Source organism: Mus caroli, unplaced genomic scaffold (assembly GCF_978045245.1).
Source record: "Mus caroli unplaced genomic scaffold, Mus_caroli_1 scaffold_3, whole genome shotgun sequence".
In the NCBI taxonomy this organism is placed as follows: domain Eukaryota; kingdom Metazoa; phylum Chordata; class Mammalia; order Rodentia; family Muridae; genus Mus; species Mus caroli.
In genome coordinates this window covers 83,238,888-83,257,108 of record NW_028227258.1, presented here as the reverse complement: position 1 = coordinate 83,257,108, position 18,221 = coordinate 83,238,888, and the positions used below count along the sequence as shown (strand labels likewise).

Genomic DNA, 18,221 nt, shown 5'->3' with positions numbered 1-18,221 from the left:
GCATCCTCCTATGGAATCTTTCCTTAGGACATTAAACATCTTTAACCTCAACTTAGACTTTAGCCTTAGAATTACCCAGTTCCTCCATAATCTATGTCACTTTCTAGTCTTGGGTGAAGAATACACAGTGGCTTCCAGACACCCTCCACCTGGAGAACCTGTCTTTTCTCTATGAGTTTCTTGTGAAAGCCATTGACACAGAAGTTGGTTTACTACCTGATGAGAGCTGGTAGAGAAGCTGTATCTAGGGTTAGGAGAGATGACTTGTTATAATCGTTATGAGAAAGTGTCCTGAAAGACCATCTGCCCATTGAAGCAAGACAAGAAAATATCATGTCTAATAGTGCCTTCCTCCTTGGAATTGCTATTCTATTCATGTGAAGAGATGTCAAGACCAAGGCAATTTGTATAAAAGAAAACATTTAAAGGGGGTCTTGCTTACAGTTTTAGAAGGTTAGTGCACAATAAACATATCAGGAAACAGACAGGCATGGTGTTGGAATGGCAGTTAAAAGCATCCTGGTCTGTAGGCATCAGACAGAGCTTTTGAAACTCACCTTGGTGTCACACCTCAGTGCTATACCTTCTAAGCCTTCTTGAACAGTTCTACTTACTGAGGACCAAGCATTTAAATGTATGAGCCTATGGAGGTATTCTAATTCAAACCGTCTCATTCCACTCCCTGGCTCCATAGGCTTGTGGTTGAGGAGTCAGCCAAACTCCATTTCATCCCTGAGAATTAATTTTAGTCTAATATTACAGTTTTTGGTGCTCTTTGTGTTCTCAAACTGTACATTTTACATTCTCTTTACCCCATTTGCTCCTTTTCATTGTTGATCTGCATAAAAGTGATCATTAATAACGATATGTTACAATTAATACTAGGCTGTATTGAAATCTCCTCTACCAATCCATTAATCCAAAACCCTTCAATTGAGCCTGTGGCACATTTTTAGGACAAAGGAAAAACAACAACAACAAGTCTTCCCCTCTGAAACCTTTTTTTTTTTTTAAGATTTATTTATTTTATGTATATGAGTACACTGTAGTTGTCTTCAGACACACCAGAAGAGGGCATCGGATCCCATTATAGATGGTTGTGAGCCACCATGTGGTTGCTGGGAATTGAACTCAGAACCTCTGGAAGAGGAGTCAAGTGCTCTTAACCACTGAGCCATCTCTCCAGCCCCCTCTGAATCCTTTTACTCTAGGTCTGCATAGTTCAAATTGCTCTCAGCACTACTGTCTTCTATTAGGATGGCCCACTAAACCGCACTTAAAGCATTCAACTGCTTTTCTAGTCAAAAATCTCAAAGTCTTCCATATTCCTCCAAACAACAGCATGGTCAGGCCTGTCACAGCAATATCCCAGTCCCTTTGTCCTAGTCAGTGTTCTATTGCTATGAAGAGACACCATGACTCTTATAAAAGAAAACATTTAACTGGGGCTTGCTTACAGTTTCAGAGGTTTAGTAAATTAACATCATAGACAGGAATGTGGCTGTAAATAGGCAGACATGGTGCTGGAAAAGGAGGTAAGAGTTCTATCTACATCTAGATCTGCAGGAAGCAGGATGAGAGAGACACTGAACCTGTCTTTGGTTTTTGAAACTTCAAAATCCTTTCCCAATAACACGTTACTTTAAACAAGATCAACTACTCTAACAACACCACACATACTTCAACAAGGCCATCCCTTAATCCTTCTAAAGTAATACCATTCCCTGATGATTAAGCATTCAAATATATGAGCCTATGTGGCTCATCCTTATTCAAACTACCACACAGTGGTACCAACTTCTGTCTTAGTTAATGTTCTGTTGCTATGAAAAGATACCGTGACCAAGACAACTCTTCTAAAAGAAAGCATTGAATTGGGGGCTTGCTTAAAATTTTGAGGGTTAGTCAGTGATCATCAAGGTAGAGAGCATACATGCATGGACCAGTAGCTGAAAGTTTTAAAGCCTGATCTGTATAGGAAGGAGAGAGAGAGAGAGAGAGAGAGAGAGAGAGAGAGAGAGAGAGAGAGAGAGAGAGAGAGAGATTAGTGTGGACTTTCTAAAGCTCACTCCCAATGATACACCCACTTCAACAAGGCCACATCTACTGCAGTGAGGCTATACTTTCTAATCCTTCCCAAAGACAAACCAAGCATTTAAACATATGAGCTTGTGGAGGCCATTCTTATTTAAACCACCATAGGTAAAAACTGTAAGAGGGACAATTCAAGAGACGTTTAATTCAATTAAGATGAGATTACTTCCTAATTAACAGAAGAGTGGTATACCGGATCATATTATGGAAAAAGCAGGGTCTCAGAGTACCCAGAGTTTAGTAATAGATATTTAGAGAAGTCAAGACAGGGATAGGAAGATGGAAATCATTCATGTTGCTTGCACAAACATTGACCTTATAGATGCATGAAATTACCTCACTTCAGGAAGGCCTAAACTGCCTGCCTTGCAACCTGGTTGTCTTGTCACAGGAATCTTTTGACAGTAAACACTCTAATGGATTTTAGTTATCCATCACATGTCCAATAGTTTATGGCAGATAATAGAAGTTTTAAAACCAAAAGAAGCTGCGAAGGAAAGGTATTGATTGAAGCAAGGGTATTGAAGAATCCCTCTGTCTGGGAGGGATTCTGATTCACTAGATAAAGTCTGATGTTTCTGTCTTTATTTATTTTGTGTCATTTAGTTGTCTGCTTGCTTTTGCATGTAATCTTAAGAGCTACTCAAACAAAAACAGATCTCAAGAATAAATTATGTCCTTAATGCCCTTAATATTTAATTTTAGAAGTAGACATTCTGTAGCCCAGACACATGTAAAACTAAAGAAAAAGCATGAGTAAAATTTAAAAGGGGAAAAAAATCTTTTAACACCATAGAGACTAACGAGTTAGGTTCTGCCTTAACAACAGTACCTTAAAGGAGAGGCAGGGTATCTTACCAGGGCATGGTTGGGGAAAGACATCTGCTACCACCCCCTCCTTGTTTCAAAATGTCTTGCATGAAGTATCTAGATGAGGGTGTCCAGCTACACCCACCTCCTATTTGCAAAGCAGGGAGAAACCAGTTTTCTAGCTTGCTTTGACAAAACTGATTAGTTCAGTTAATCATTGCAGTCATCTCAACTGAAGTGATAAAGGTCTAGAGAGTAATGAGGGAAATTTTCAGTGTGGGAACTGGAGATAATTTGTTCCCTTGCCCCCTTAAAACTGGCTTGCCCAATGTTATTGGGGAGGGGGGGCTGTTAGTGTCTGGACCAGGTATTTCATGTTCTTGGTTTCTTATTCCAGGAAATGAAATACAGGTGAACGCACATTGCATTGAGTGTGATTTTTAAAAGGATCTATAAAATTAAAAGCTAGATTAAAATCTACAACAAAAAGGGTTAATAGTTAAAAGTCTATGTATAGATATCTTAATTTGCTATATTATACCATGCATGTGACTTGTATTCAATTCTTGTTTAGGAGAATGGTGTGTGTCTGATGGACTCATCTTGAAATACCAGGTGGATAGCCACCATCTTGGCTGATGACCCCACTGGATGGAAACAACCACATCGCCAGTAGCCATCATTACCAAGATTAAATAGAGAACATGCCATGTGACTTCACCTCTATCTTGGATAAGGTGACCATGTGGTATCAACCAACTATGGCAACACCCATAAAACTTCTTAGTCCTATGGAACCCTCTGCCTATCATTATATCTCATTATATCTTTTTTTTTTTTTTTAGACTAAGGAGGCAGCACCAAGTCTATAAGTTGTTTTTGTTTTATTTTACTTTCCCTACATAAAGGAAGCAACAGCAGGCTTCCAAGATATTTTGGATTAGGACGGATTTTTGTACGATAATTTTTTTGTCCTGAGAATGAAAAATAACAGATGAAGGCAAAAACCATAAACAATGTAGAAAATAGAACTTAAAAACAACATATGTTTGATGATAAAGGCTTATAGACTCACCTGCCTCTAGAGGTGTTGCAGGAGTGGCTGCTGTGTCATAGGTGCATCAATAGGTGGCAGAGAGGAGAAAGGCTATGTATATGCTCAGTGTTCTGACCTGTGAACATCTGAATGATTGGTACCCTAACCCTCCCTGAAATAAAGTGAACCTGAGACAGCTACCAGTCTGGTGCCAGGGGTCCAGGACAGGGCGATAGCCCAAGACAACCTCCAGTCTAGCACCGTGCAAAATGGGACAGGCTCCCAGGGTAGGGAGTGAGCCAGAGACTAGGAGAACCCCATCTGGAACCTTGGGCCCTGGGTGGGAATGAGCTTGAGACAGACAATCCTCACATGGGGTTACTACAGCAGGCCTAGGATAGGAGTGAGTTGGAAATGACTACCAGACTGGAGCCATGGGACGTGGACAGGAAGCTACCGTGAGATGACCACCAGTCTGACACCATGCAGGCCTATGGGGTAGACCATGCCCAAGATGGCCTGTGCCCAGTGCTGTAATGCACAAATGGGACATAGTACTCCTGAGACACTCCAGAAACTCAGAGACCCTGGACACCACTTAGAAGAACAAGTAATTGCAGGGAAATAGAAAAGAGAAAGGAAACAGAAGGATGTGAAACAATGAAGAGAGACACATCTGAAGACTCAAGGGTAGTACGGAACAGCCTGACAGGAGTAGCCAATGATGCCATCTGGGACCATGGTGGAATTCTGTCCTGTGCTGCCAGCAAAGGCCACATCTGGGTCCATAGCCCTTCAGCAGCATGGGCCTGTTACCACTAAAGGCTGGGCAGGTATTCCTTGTCTATACTGACACTCGGGGACATTTTGATATCTTAGGGCTGTGTAGAACTAGCTCTACCCTTCCCTGAGCATTATGGGAGAGCTAGCACTGAGGGCATAACAGCAGGAGAGCTGACCCTGCCCTTAGCTTCAGAGCTCAGGAGAGCAGCCCACACACATTGCCGGAGTAGCAGGTGAGCCGATCCCCAGGGTATAAACATGTGAGAGCAGGCCCCATCACTTATCTGGGGTGCAGTGACATGGGTGAGGAAGAGATGCCCACCTTCTCTTGTCCCTTGTCACCTATGACAGGCAGAAAAACTGTCCCTGAGGTCATCAGAGAGGGAGAGCTGGCCCTGACCATCTCCTACTGCAGCACTCAGGAGAGTGAGCCTTGCACCTCACCTGAGCATCATAGTAGAGCTGGTTCTGCATATAGGGGATGCAGGTGAGCCAGCCCCAAGGACATGAGCGTGAGAGAGCTTGCCCTCCCTCCGGTATGTTGTGCAGTGGTCTTAGTTATGGAAATACTGTCCCACTGTGCCCACCTGTGATGTGTGAGAGAACTGGCCCTGATAGGGTCATAAGAGCAGAAGAGCAGGCCCTGCATCTCACCTGGGCTGACCCTGATGGCAGGGGCAATGGGATCCATCCCTACAAGTTGTCTGCCATGAGGGAGCATGAGCAAGGAGTTGTCTTCCCTGACCTTAGACCCTTGCCACCTCTGTCCGGTCAGGGAGCTGCCCTTGGGATTATGAGAACAGGAGAGCTGTCCCTGCCCCTTGCCTGCAATAGCACTCAGGAAAGCAGGCTCTGGACCTCGCTTGGGCAGCACAGTAGAGCAGGTTGCAGATGAGCCAGTCCTAAGGGAGTAAGTGCAGGAGAGCTATCTCTGCCCCTTCTCTGCTGTACAGTGGTATGGATGTGAGAGAAATACCCTCCTCCCCTCCCTCATCCTTACCATCTATGGCAGCTGGCCCCTAGGGTCATGAGAATAGGAGAACTGGCCCTGTATCTCACTGCTTGCAACACTCAGGAGAGCAGAGCACTCAGGAGGTTCTACCCTGCTACCTCATGTGGGCAGCAGGGTAGAACTTGCCCTGGTATCTCAGGTTGCTGGTGAGCCAGCTCTAAGAGCATGTGAGCAGGCCAGCAGATGGGTTGACCAGCTCAGATACCTCTCAGGCTCAGATCCATGGCTTTGGATTGGCCCAACTCAACATTACCCCATCGATGGACTGCTAGAGCGCATGACAGGGCCTGTTCTACAGATCCAAGACTACAGGATCTCCATGACACAGGGCAACAACAAAATATCCAAGAGAAGTCCCAGTGAGGATCCAGCATTGATAGTGTAGGAGAGGCCAGGGGCCTCGTGAGTCATTGCGATTAATATTTGCAAGCAAAGAAGTGTGGACAAAAGGGTGAACTGTGGGACACACTGTAGTTTTCACAATAAATTTTTTTCCTGTTTTTGGTGAGAATGCAATGGTGGAAAGTAGATATAAAGGGAGGAGAGAGATAAGTGTGATTGGGGTACATGATGTAAAGCTCACAAAGAACCATTGGAACATTAATCAAAAAGGTTATAAATTTCTCAAGTTATATAGTGTGCTCAGGTTAACAGAAATTGACTTACAGATATAAATCTAACCACTTCTGTCTTTTCTACTAACTGTGTTCAACACCAGTGTTCTAGAAAACTTTAGATAAGGAAGAACATATGTTTAATGGATGAGGTTTATAGATTCCTAATGTCCATTCAGGCTAGCAAAAAATGACTTGAAGATGGATGTACGGTCTCTGTCTTTGCTAGCTTTGCTAAGCTTTAGCTATGAATAAACTGAGTCATAGAAATTATGATATTCTATACAGGTATACTATGAACAGGTTGAGAAAATAAGTTTCCCCAGTCTCACTGTAGACTGCATTTATGGTTTAAAGGTTATTTTGATACTAAAGGATCTGTATTTAAAGATTTATAATTTTTTGAGATTCAAGCAGAACAAGGATAAAATTATAAAATCCTAATCTTACAAAAGAGTTACTAATTTGTTGTGAACTGTTAAAGATAACGAAGATATACAGGTTTATACTCAGTCATGCTGGGTACAAACGTAATTTATTTGAAGAGACAAGCTTGGAGAGAGAGATCGACTTTTATCTTCTATCATATAGTCATCTATTCTCTCCTATGACATAGTATTCTGCATATGTTGTCAAAATTAAGCTTAAAGTAAACAAGTTTAAAGAAAATTAAAAGTTAGTTAATGTAAGATAGCATTTAGAATCAGGTATGTTTTAAAAATTGAGTGCTTGAGTGAAATGCATTGCATTTACAGTTAAGCACATGGCAGGAAACCTCTAGGCTCAAGTTATTCCCTTGAAAGGAGCACATGTTCCCTTGGATGGAACATCATTCCACCAGAGCAAGTTGTATGCTAGGGTTATTATAGGACTAGGTTGTATGACAAATAAAACCTGCCAGAAACCTGTTGCTTCTGCCTCCAGCTGTGTAGGCCTGGGCTGCTTTGGCCATGTAGGCCAAACCAGAAAACAAAAGAACAACAACAACAAAAAAAAACAACAACAACAAACCTTCCTCCTTACCTAAAGATGAGTTACTACTCATGTCTCCCATGACAGGAGGATGGGTTCTCTTGCCCAGATGAACCTCAGAGTCCACACCTATATCCTAAATGTCTCAAACAGTAGACGGGCAAAGAACAGTTACTCGGCCCTCAATGTCTCCCAAACCAACATAAGAAGAGGTTGTAAACCTCTACATATGTTTGACTGATATGGGAGCTGCATGCTCATTTAATTGATCATTCCTTTTACCCTGGAATTCAGTTCTGCCTCTTAGCAAAAGCTCATTCCTGGGACTATACCCTATCCACACATGTTCCTTCATTAAAGGAGGATGCCATGTGACCTATGCATTAAGACTATAATCTAGCCTATGACCAGACAGAGAGCTCCAGGACCAGTGACAGGGAAGTGAAGTGTTGAGAGAGAAGGGGGGGGTGACCTTCAAGACCAGAGAAGAGAGAGAGATGCTCTTCATAACCTGGGCAATGCTTGTGAATGTTTCTGAAGAAACTCCAAAAGCCAATATTTGTTAAAGTTCATTTAATTTAGTTACCCCTTTCTGTACAAGATAACTCAGGGGCTTTTCTATTGCCACTTTTATCTCCCAAATAAATGACATGGAGACCTGGTATATTTATGACAATATTTTGGCATTACACTGGGCAGATTCTGAACTATTCTGACCTGACTATGCTAGTCTCGCCCACTTCCCATCCATTTCCCAGCAGTGTGGCATTACCTGCCATCTTGGTCCCTGTGGTAATTTCAATAGGTTTGGCTTCCATAGACTCATGTGTTTGAATGCTTGTCCCATGGGGTATGGCACTATTAGGAGGTGTGGCCTTGTTGGAATAAGTGTGGCCCGCCTTGTTGGCAAAGTGTGTCATTGTGTAGGTGGGACTTGAGGTCTTCTAGTGCTCAAACTCTGCCCAGTGTAAAATCTGAGCCTCCTCCTGGCTATCTTTGGAAGATAGTCACGTCCTGGTTGCCTTCAGATCAAGACGTAGAACTCTCAGCTCCTTTTCCAGCACCATGCCTACCTGCAAGCTGCCATGTTTCCCACTATGATGATAATGTACTGAACCTATGAAATATAAGCCAGCCCCAATTAAAGTTTTTCATTATAATAATTGCCTTGGTTATGGTATCTCTTACAGCAATAAAACCCTAAGACAGTCTCTTTCTGTCACCTGCTTCTTCATCTGTGTCCTCTTGGTGACCACCTGGTGACCTGCTCATGGTGAATGCCTCATGGTGAATCCCCCATGGCTAATCTCTTCTGGAAAATTCCTCTCACTCTGATCTCCACCTGAGACCTCTCACTGGGCCTAGAAGTCCTGCCTCCTCTTTTCTGCCCTGCTCTTAGCTGAATCAGCTCCTTAACAACCAATTAGAAGTGATGGGAAATGATCTCAATGCTGTATAGAGCATCGAGACAGGAGGTACTCTAAGGATAACAACAATGCCAATGTCCAGACTGCACCCAGATCTCTGGGCACAGTAACCAGCATCTGAATACACAGTGCACAACACCATCCCCCAACACCCTGCTTTACAAATGTGACTCTAAACAATCTGGTTTTAAATAGAAGAATGTTAAGAAACTCGATGGCTGCTGTCACTATGTGGTGACCTAGAGATTTATCCATCAGCAGAAGCAAAGCTGTCTTTGTCAATTCAGGCTGGGTTATTGAAAGTTATTTACTACTGATTCAACATGGCTGACTGCTTTCATCTTACATCTGTTGGCTGAGTGGATGGAATGAGAAATTTCGTGGAGAATTTTTTAAAGGTTCTGTTAATAGGGATCATTAGAGAATTTTGTAAGATGAATCATTTACTCTTGATAAGGACATCATGGTCTGTGGGAGTACACATTTTAAATTGGAAATTGAAAACCAATTCTTTTGGGGGAATACATCTCAGAATAATGTATGTATCTCTTTACGTATCCTGACAATATAAACTACATTTACTGTATAATCCAGGGATATAGGTGTAAATATTTGATACTTACAAAAATATGTATTGTCATGTTTCCAAATATTATATATGATCATTTAAGGTAATAGTCCCAATTTTAAAACCTTTACCTTACCAAAATTGTTTCTAAGAAAAAAGAAATGTGTTTTACTTGTGAAACTCTATTGTTCAGAAAATAATAGCTGGTGTTGTTAATATTTGAAAGAGATATGCAAAATTCATTGTACTTGGAAACAGGGAATATCACCTAAACACTTTCTGTTCAGATTCATGCCTTACATGTGACTTTAAATGCTCTCTTTCGGAAAGCTCTCAGGCGCTTGCTTGCTCCTTATGTGGGAGTCTGATGGAAACAAATGTCTAATCACAGTTACCTCATCCTCTAGAGCACTTTGGCCATGCTCCAGCCAGTTATATACCATTGCCTTTAACCCTATGTCACCTTCATATTTAACCTTGTGTTATAATGGCTCTTGATGGAAATGTCTTCCTCATGTAACTTTATATCTCAATGTTCCCCCACAAAGCTCCTGGTTTATGTTCTGGGTCTTTGCCAGCTGTTGCGTTCTATCACAGCCACTTGGATGGACCCTCTCTCTAACTGCTGCTCCCTTACCAAACCCGTTGTCAGCCAGGATGCTGTTAGAAAGATCAATGCCCCAAACCCCTTGAAGGGGTTCAGGTGGCCTCTAAAAGGACACTAATGGACCATAAGTCACCCAACTCGTCTCTTTTCTTGCCACTCTGGACATTCTTTTGGGGACTCAAAACTAAAACAGCAGGACGGAAGCCTTCTTTATATCCATTAACCTCTCTGTCTCACCAGCTCAGAGCAGCTTAACATCCGTCAGGACCAGCTTGACTCGTTGACTGCTGCAGTACAAAGAGGACTAGATATGACTTCTGTTAGGGATGGGATGCATGCCCCACCACCCCAAACAATGCTCCTTCCACACCAAAAATATGCCAATTTGTTTGAAATGGGACAGACCACAAATTCTTCTGGTTCCCTCCCACTATGACTCCTCCCCTCGATCACTCTTTTCTCCTCATCTTTGTTGTTCTGCACGCGCTTATCCTCCAACAGCTCCGTTTGTTCCTGTTAAATTTGCAAACAGTCCTTTTAGATGCTCTGGAGAAACGCTGGCTGAAAGGGGACTTCATCTCTTTCAGCCCAGGCCAGATGCAACTCTTTACATTGGTTCTCTATTTTCTCTTGATCCCTTCCCTTGAATGGTGTGTCGCCCCCTGCTACTTCTGCAATGGGACAAGTCCAGAATCAATTTTATTGCCCACTTTCTCCCACTGGCCCACTCCATCACTCCCACGTCTGCTCTTATCTCTCAACCTTCCTTCCCAAAAAATCCATCTTACCCTGTAATCAGATCATCGATTTCCTGCTTTCCGCCCTCTTATATTTGTTTTCCAAGTCTCTTCAGGAATACAGGAGGGCACGTACCTGTTCAACTCAGCAGATCGCTCCCTTCTACTCTTCATGACCAGAGGAGGCCTTCTTCAGTGTATTCTGAACTACCTCCTCCAACAAAGACCCTCCTCAGCAGAAAATGTTTATAAAACCCCCGCCCTATATTTTTTATAACCTCTCAGAACAAGGAAGGATAGTTTCTGGCTGACAGACTACACTTCTCAGCTTCACTTGCTGACTACGTAAGTCCCTTCTGTACCCACAAGGGGCTTCATCCCATCTTCCATAGGCATTTTAGCCATCTGCAATGTGCTTGACAAAAATACTGCCTTGTGCTGGGCAGTGGTGGCGCATGCCTTTAATCCCATCACTTGAGAGGTAGAAGCAGGTGGATTTCTGAGTTTGAGGTCAGCCTGGTCTACAAAGTGAACTCCAGGACAGCCAGGGCTATACAGAAAAACCCTGTATCCAAAAATCAAAAAAAAAAAAAAATTACTGCCCTGCTGTGAATAAACACAATCCTACCTAAAGTCAGACCAAGCCTCTCTTTGCACCTCCCATTTCTCTACAGCTTTCTTAAATAATCTAACAGTGAAAATAGGGGATTTTCTTTAAATTTCACTCAGAGGACACTTTACTTTCTTGTACCTGTTCTATTTCTGAGGCAACTTACAAGGCACAGGAGGCAGGAAAGAGACAGGAGCCTGACCTTCAACAGACCAGAATGTGCTTATTGGCTCACATAGGTAGAGTAAGACTGTTGCAGGAAGTTGAAGAGTCCACCAGAGAAAAAAGATGGCTGCAGCCCTTTATAGGAGCAAGTGAAGGTCTAAAAAATGTGGAAATGGTTGCCCCTGTTAGACCTCATGTCTCTCCTGTAGCCTCTCCTTTATTTGCTAAAAGCTAGATTGGCTGACCCAATAGATACCCCTTTCTTGATCTTGGAGGCACTCGGTCAACATCTGCACCCCAAATTCCACTCAGATTGAAATCGGTACTCCCTCAGTACCCTTGAACCCAGATGTATATAATTGGAGTTGAACTGAATAGGAAATGTCAATGCTTAATGATCATTTTTGGGAGGAAGCTTATTTTGTTGTTCAGAGTAGCATGTGTGTACCTTGATGCAAGTGGTGGGGTCCTAGGTTGCTAGCTGCACAAGAAGAGTTTGTGTCTAGTCTGCCAAGAACAGTTAGAAGCCCAAGTTAGTGTGTGAAGCCCAAACCAAAGGGAGTCCCAGCTGCTAGGCTAGTCTATGCTTGCCTGCCTCACCTTTATGGTCCCTCCCTTTTTTCTGCATCCCTTTCATTTGAAGCTACACATCGATCCCTCCAGCAATGTCTCTCAAACTTCTTTAATGATTTATGGGGACTACATCCCTCAAGCATGGCATTTCCACTTGAAGTGTCTGCTGTGGTACCTACCCTTTCAGATTTCCTGCCCCTGTGGTTGGATGCAATTGTTGTCATTTGTTCTGCTCAGCAGACTTGGGAACCGTGCATGCTAACTACCCAGCCACCCTGCAGAGGAAATAGGGTGTGGGTCCTCAGAGGGGAAAGGAAATAATACAAAGACTTTTTCACAAAACTCAAATATGAATTTCCTCCTTGGAAACAAGGAAAGCAGCCAGACTGACCTGGGTGGAGTCACAGGAAAATGGAACAGCTATTTATAACACAAATGCCTGACATTGAATGGAGCTGCAAGTGAAGACCAAAGTTGGGGGAATGGGAGGACAACTGTGGGTGCAATTGTCTCCAGTTACATAGGTATGCACTGAGGCAAAAATACTCAGAAATAGCATCCCACAATTTAATCAACTTCGGTTGCCATAGAAATGTTTGCAGCTACAGCACTGAGATCCCAACCCAATTGTGTTGTGATTAGTCAAGATGAAAATGAAGCCGCTTTCAATCCCAAACCCTTGATTTCCATCCCTGCTGTGGGTATTAGTTGTACCCTTCCTCCACAAAGCACATTAAACAATTTCAGGCCTAGATGCTACAAGGTATTGTGTCCCTTCCCAGTTGTATTAGTTCCCTTTGTGTTGCTGTGACCAAGATGCCTGAGACAACAGGTCATACTAGGAAAACATAGTTTGCCTCACAGATTTAAAGTGATGCTCCAGCATAGCAAGAAAGGAACTGTAGACTCCAGGACACAGGAATCATAAAAGAAAGACAAAGACACATCCAAGCAAACTCCTTCCTCAAACAAGGCCCACCCCCTACTTTTTACCACCTTCCAATATTGCCATCATGTTATGAATACTTGGAAGGATTAATTCACTAATTAGTGCTGAGAACCCCATGATCTAACTGTCTCTGGAATTGCCACTGCAGACACACCCAAGGGTGTGCTTCACTAATCTAGGCATTTTTCAACTAGTTGATTTGGTAATTAATTAACTACTACACAGCCCTACCAAAAAAGTGAAAGAAAACCAAGGCACATCAACACAACCACAGGAATGCTACCTATTCTCACATGTATCAACCTCACCTTAAAGGCCTTCAAATTCCTGTCTTCAAATGTAATTCCCTAACTAAGAAAAGAAAAAAAAAAAAAGCTCACAGAACACAAGCAATTTGACAGAGACCTACCTCATAGTTTTTAACTAAGTTGCAAGTCTGTCCTATCCACACAAATCGTTACCATCATTGCTTGTGATAGATAGAAAGGCCTCGATGGTTAAGTGGGACACACACACACACACACACACACACACACACGACATGGAGGGATGTGGGATGGACCCAACATAGGATTAGGTGGCACCTGATGAAAATCTAAAAGAAAAAGAATAATTGGTATATCTCTAGAGGTCAGTAATGCCCAGAGAAGAGAGAGAATCAAACTCCACACAGTGTAATGAACGTGTCCCATTTGCCGGGGACTCTGCAGGATGAAATAAAACAGGAGCTAGGTTGGGATCCAGGAGTATATGCTTCTCATCGACCCAGTTTGAGGTGGTAGTGATGCGCTGTTAGCATGATGAAGGGCTTCAGGTGTTTTCCCAACTTGACTGATTGTCATGGTCCTCTCAGTGGGGTGTTGTGGTTACCTGTTCCAGAACAGATAGTTTAGCGGAGAGCTGGCCCTGAGCCTGTCATTGGGTTTCACTGGGTTTGGGCTTATTCAACCTCACCAAATTTTCTGTCTGATGTCATGGTTCACATGCCCTACAATCCATCAGAGTCATATAGTTCTGGAAAAGTCTCAAAATGTACTAATCTTGCTTTTTAGCTTCTGTAGTTCTACTTCTGTCTGCTCTTGTAAACTGAAGTGTGTCAGCCCAGAACATGGTTTTTTGTCCTTAAAAGCTCACCTTGAAAAGGGTTCAAGGCTGAGATTTCAAACACCCAGTGTAGTTAATGGCTGGCTAATAAAGACTTTCTATTGGCATAAACCCATGTCCAAGCAATCTTGCCTGGTGAATACCTCCAACACTGGGTGTCATGGTTTGTATATTCTTGGACCAGGGAGTGGCACCATTTGGAGGTGTGGCCTTCTTGGACTAGGTGTGACCTGGTTGGAGTAGGTGTGTCATTGTGGGTGTGGGCTTAAGACCCTCACCATAGTTGCCTGGAAGTCAGTCTTCCACTAGCAGCCTTTGGATGAAGGCGTAGAACTCTCAGCTCTGCCTGTGCCATGCCTGCCTGGATACTGCCGTGCAACCACCTTGATGATAATGGACTGAACCTCTGAACCTGTAAGCCAGCACCAATTAAATGTTGTTTTTCATAAGACTTGCCTTGGTCATGGTGTCTGTTCATAGCAGTAAAACCCTAACTTAGACACTGGGTCATATAATAAGTGTGATTTGAGTACTTGAAGTACCCTCTTTATTGACTTCTATGTTGGCCTGACTATATTACATTCCCACCAACAGTCTGTAAATGCCCATTTGTCCAAATCTTTAATAGCACTTATGGCCATTTGTTTTGTTGATGGAGATTGGGATAAGATGGAATCTCAGTGTAGTGTTCATTGTCATTTTTATATGATGGCTACTGAACACTTTTTCATATGTTTACTGGCCATTTCCATCTGTTCATTTCATTTGTCTATTTATTGATTGGGTTGCTTATTTCTTGTTGAGTTCCTTCTGTATCCTATCAATATTAAATCTGTCAGATGTACAGCTAGCAGAGAGTTTTCTCCCACTCTGTAGACTGTATCCTTACTGAATTGAGTGTTTCCTTTGCTATCTAAAAGATTTCTAATTTTACTATTTGTCAGTTGTTAGAGATGATTCATGAGTCACTGGTGTCCTATGAAGGAAGTTCTTATCTATGCCTATATATCGAAGAGTTTTTATTCCTCTTTCCTCTAATAGCCCCAGAGTTTCAGATCTTCCATTTCGAATGTTGGTCAATTTGGTGTTGATTTGTTATGCAGGTTGAAAGATAAGGATCTACAGTCATTCTTCTTTTTGTAAACATTCAAGTTTCCCAGGAGACTGTCCAGGGTTAGCGGGAAGGCTTAGCAGGTAAAGGTCCTTACTTTTACCCGTCAACTTGAGTTCAATCCCTTGGACCCACATAAGGATGAAAGGAGAGAAGTGGATTTGCAAAGTTGTTCTCTGAGCATCACATATACACTTTGGTATGCATGCCCAACACACACACACACACACACTCATATACATACACACACTCATATACACACACACACTCACACACGCACACACACATTCACATACATACACACATACTCACACACCCACCATACACACACACATACATACACTCACACACACACACACTCACACACACACACACTCACACACACACACACATACACATACACACACATACATACACACACACTCACACACTCACTCTCACACACTCATTCTCACACACACATACACACACACTCACATACACACACCATACACACACACACTCACACACACTCTCTCTCACACACACTCACACACACATACACACACATACACACACTCACAATACACTCACACACATATACACATACACACACACTCACACACTCTCTCTCACACACACACGCATACACTCACACACACATACACACACATACACACACGTATACACATACACACACACTCACACACTCTCTCTCACACACACACACATACACTCACACACACATGCACACACATATACACATACACACACACTCACACATACACTCACACACACTCACACACACACATACACACACTCACACATACACACACACTCATGCACGCACACACACTCATGCACACACACACACACACAAAATAATTAAGATGGAGGAAGAAAATCGTGATGTTTGAGAGAGCAACAGAAAGAAAATGGGAACACTGTGGCTCTCTAGTATAACCTGACATCAGATAGAGTAGTATCTGAAGCACCATTCTTTTTAGTCAGATTGTTTTGGTTACCTGGAGACTTTTGTGCTTCCATATGAATTTTAAGATCTTTTTCTCCTGTGGAAAATGGGAATTTTTATGAAAACTGCATTGAATCTATATATAGCTTTCGGGAATGCTATTTGCAATATTAATTCTTCCTATCTATGAACATGGGAGAGCTTTGCATTTTCTAGTGTTTTCCTTTATTTCTTTCTTCAGTTTTTTAAACTTCTCCTTGTAGAGGTCTTTCACTTCCTCCTGTTGTGTGTGCTCCAGCTCCCAGGGCACATTCTCTTGACCCAGTCTTTCATACTTCATCACTAACTTTTGGGGTTCCCTTTCAACTTTGCCCCTTCACACAATACACTCATGCCTTAAGAAGTGTCTCCTAAGTCCTTGGTTTAGTTATAATATAAAAACAAAAATTAAATCTTAAATTCAAATCTCCTACTTCAGGGTAAAAATACATTCAACTGCTGTTTAACACCCATCTTACCTCTTGAATCTGTTCCCCTTGCATCAGTCCTACCTCAGTGAACAGAACCACTGTCAACAGTCCTGTCACATGGATAGTACTGCCACCAACAATCCTGTCTCGGTGAATGGTAACCACTGTCCACCCACGGATCCAAGAACAGGAGCCTTACAGTTGTCCGTAACCTCTTCCTCTCCCTACCACCACCACCCCCGATATTAAATTTCTCGCCAAATCTTCTTTGCCAAAATTTAAACAAAACAAAAGCTCAATCCTTGTTTTTAATCTATCACTGTTCATCTCAAATATCTCAGTCATTCCCCAGAGCCAGAGACCTCTTCAAGATATAAAAACCACCATATCTGCTTAGACCGTGATTGATGGCTATCCATCACTGTTAGCATAAACCACCATCCTCGGAAGACTTACTACTAGCCTGTGACTGCTTCTAAATTCCACACTGCCTTTCCTCTTTCTCTAGAATCATCTTCATGCCTAGTTCTTTGAGTTTTCTGCCTCTCTAGTAAGAGCCTTTTTTGCAAATAGGTTAAACCCTACTTGATAGAATAAAATCTTGATAGTAAACATGGGTCTTGCCCATCATAATTTACTCCACTGCTGATGTCAAGCACAGTGTCTAATATTTCAAAGATGCCTTAGAATTTTTCAAATGAATAAGTATGTGTGTTCGGTCTATCAGTTAAACATATTGTAATATATAGCAGGAATTTTGAAAGAAGTCAGAGCCAAGGGTTAGATGTCGGGTCTTCCTCAGAGCCCTTGCTCTGGACAGGGCAATGGACAGCATTCACCAGGGAAATTGTGCAGCGAGAGCAAAAAGGATTCTAGAATGGAACCAGAGAAACATTTTCACTGAAAATGTAGTAAGGGCACACAGCGGTCTCAGTAAAACAGTCATAGAGTCACAGAGCCAGAGTGAAAAATTACCTGGAAGAAGAAATTGGAAACAAAATGTGAGTTCTAGGACACTGAATTTGAGAGTTCGAAGACTAACATTAATAAGTGGGGTAGGACTAAGTAAATAATGCCAGTGAAAGGAGACCCACAGAAATCTGGTTAAAAAGTCAATGGAAACCAGAGATGGTGGCAAGCACCGGAACCTCAGCACGTAAGAGTCAGAAGCAGGTGGATCTCTGTAAGTTCAAGGCCAGCCAGGGATACATAGCAGAATTGTGTTTAAAAACAAAACAAAAAAGTTCAAAGCCATATAGCATGCTAATCCTATGTTACATTGCTTGATTTTCCCTCTCTTACCTTCCTCAATAAAACACTAATAAAAGTGCTAGTATGAGACACATGAACTATATCTTTTAAAGTGAGGGCCACGCTGATACAACAAAGAATTAAATTGTGAGGTTTCCAGAATAAACTGCACCTATTATAAAGATTCTACAAGGTTAATTGACTAATTAAAACTCAGTGATTATGGAGTCCTGCATAGCCCAGTTATCTTGGGCTTTCTTCAATTCCCTTAAAAGCCATTTTTAACCTCTCTTGTTTCTGACCTAACACCCTTCCCATTACCAAGTAAACCTTTTGGAATGTATTCACAAACATAGTAGCTTCCACCAATCCAAAA

The 18,221-nt window shown here is 42.2% G+C and overlaps 1 non-coding gene across 1 annotated transcript; it reads left to right on the top strand.

The window, feature by feature from the left end:
- Positions 1-3,978: 3,978 nt before the first annotated feature.
- Positions 3,979-4,110, top strand: LOC115030745 (small nucleolar RNA SNORA17). Its single transcript, XR_003836340.1, has one exon. It is a non-coding gene; the product is annotated as a small nucleolar RNA SNORA17 (small nucleolar RNA).
- Positions 4,111-18,221: the final 14,111 nt, after the last annotated feature.